Source organism: Corvus brachyrhynchos, unplaced genomic scaffold (assembly GCF_000691975.1).
Source record: "Corvus brachyrhynchos isolate BGI_N302 unplaced genomic scaffold, ASM69197v1 scaffold597, whole genome shotgun sequence".
In the NCBI taxonomy this organism is placed as follows: Eukaryota; Metazoa; Chordata; class Aves; order Passeriformes; family Corvidae; genus Corvus; species Corvus brachyrhynchos.
Genome location: NW_008239000.1, coordinates 813,674 through 816,230, shown reverse-complemented (window position 1 = coordinate 816,230; position 2,557 = coordinate 813,674).

The following is a 2,557-nucleotide window of genomic DNA, read 5'->3' as shown; positions in this document are numbered from 1 at the left end:
TCAAATGTCAAGGCAAAGACTGAGCAGAATTATACCTGTGTCTTTCTGTTCACTTTGGTGGTTTTCCCTGGCTGCTGGTACTCAGCATATCTGGATTTCGGTTGCTAAATCTACACGTGTGTGTACAGTCCCTTGGTCTGGATATGATGACATGAGAGCTATTTTCAGTCCCTTCAGCCACCTGCATGGCTCTGGGGATTTCTAGCTAGAAAGCTCTTGAGAGGAAGGGTTATGCTATGGGCTGTTATTTTTATGGATTACTCCTGTTTTACTGGATGACTTCTGGAATTTTATCTGGCTGAGCAGGCATTTGGCAAGAGGCTGAGCGGGGAGCTGGACTCCCAACCTCCCTGCAGGGCAGAGGCTAGAGATGGAATAATGGAGAATTGGAAAAGAAATGGGAACCAGCCCTGTGGTTTCAGTCTCCGTTCACATGTCCTGTGCTTCCAGTTGGCCTTGGACATGGTGAACTAGGATTTTCCAGGTCAGAAGCTGGGCAGGTGCCTGAGTGAAGTGAGCAAAATAGTTGTTGCTGTGTGTCCTTGCTGTGCTGGGTGAGTAGGACAACACCAAGGCACAGGGCCCCTCCACATAACACACCATCCGTGAGCAGTCTGCTCTGTGCTTCTCTTTGCTCCTCCTTGCTCATTGGGAAGCCAAGAGAGTGGTGCATCTAAACAGACCAGCAGCATTCCCCGATGGTTGTCTTGGTAGCAGTGATTCCATGATGCTTACAGCACACTGGTTTGGCTCGAGCAGCTCCTGGATCAACCAACTCATGCTGGAGATGATCTCCAGCTTCACCAGAAGTGGATGATGTTTTCACTAAGTCCTGGAGAAGGTTTGAATAGACATAGATTATTTCCTGCTCGTGGAAATTAACTTTGGATTGGGAGACATGTCAATTCCATTTAAATCCAACAGAGTCCAAGTGGAAGTTAGTATGCTAATTTTTGACAGGGCAGACTTGAAAAAAATTAGGACACTTAAGATGGAAACTATCAAGGTCAGGGACATGAGAAAGGCCTGGGTTTCTCTAAGTCCCAGCTACGAAAGTTATCTGGAATTTCATCCTGGCAGGAACTGTCTGCAGATGTCTCTGCTTGGATTCACACAAAAAGCCAGCAGGACTGAGCAGCCAGATGACAAAGCCTGATCACCAGAGACACCAGTATTTAGTGGCCAAGTATCAAGTGAGGATTTCCACCGAGGTATAGCTACCAAATGTAAGGGATGCTGTGTGTCTCCAGACCCAAGTTATTCTTGTTGCTCTTTCTTTTACAGGCCCGTATCCAGGGAGGTGATGGCTGAAAACTGGCTGGGACAGATTTGGAAAAGGGGTCTGAGGCAAAACCTGTCTTTGTGCAAGAAAGTTTTGACCCAGAGGTGACCATGTGAAGAGGCTGAGTGTGTCAGAAAGTCAAAACGGAGACCTGTTTGCCACCAGATCAATCAGAATCCAAGAAAGTGAGTAAAGCTGTGCACTCCACCCTGTTTCAGCAAATTTGAATATTTGCTTGACCTGTTTTTTTCCACAAAAAGGTGGACAGGAGCATTTATAAATACACCCGCACCTGTTCTGTGGTGAGAGAAAAGCACCTGCACTTGTACACAGAACTGCTCTTGCCGGGACGTGTGCGTGCCTAATTTATCAGCCTTTGGGTTTCTCAGTTTGGACTACACTAATGCCTGTGTCTAATTACTCCGTTCTTGTGGCAGGGCTGCCTGCAGCTCATAAAAGCAGACTGCTTCCCTGTGGCTCAGTATTAATGTCATTTTCCCTTGGGAAGGGTGGGAGGCTGGGCTGGTGCTCCGTCATGGCTGACAGACCCACAAAAACACAGGATGAGAATGCAGAGGCAAATAAGTAGAGATTGCATTAAAAGCCCGCCTAGTGAGGGAACCCCAAGTGTTGAAAAATCAGAATCGCTTCTTTTCTGGGACACATGCACCTCTTGGCATAAGGGGGTGGATTCAAGGAGTGCCGAGGCGATGAAGCAGCAGCTGCCGAGCTGTGCAGCCTGAAGCTGCCCCGCAGCCCCCGGGAACAGGCCCGGCTCTTGCAGCAGCTGCCTGTATCCCTGTAAAAGTGCGACTCGGTGACGGGAAAGATTCGGAGAGTTCATGTGTGCACCTCGGAAGTGTCCAGGGAGGTTTGCAAATACTTCTGCTTCTCTGCAGTTTGATCTGGTCGTAGGGAACTGAGTACCAAGTCTTGGTTACAAGGACACAGGTGTCAGGTGTGTTTTCCATCTGTTTTTTTCCTCGTTGCTGGAAGATGACGGCACAGACAGCAGCTGTACATGGCTGGACTTCTAGAGGAAGAAAAATCCCTGAGGAGGACACAAAAGGCTTTTTCTTTATTTTTCCACGTGGCATTATCCCCTGCTGAGAGCTGCCACGGCTGAAGCCCCTCCTCCCCGCGGGCTTCCCGGGGCATCCCCCGTCTCCCCGGGGGCGTGAACACGCTCCGGCCCTGGAACAGGAAGAGCTCGGGAGCGAGCGGAAGGGACGCAGCGGAAGGGAAGCGCGGCGGAGGCGGCGGTGGGAGCCATGC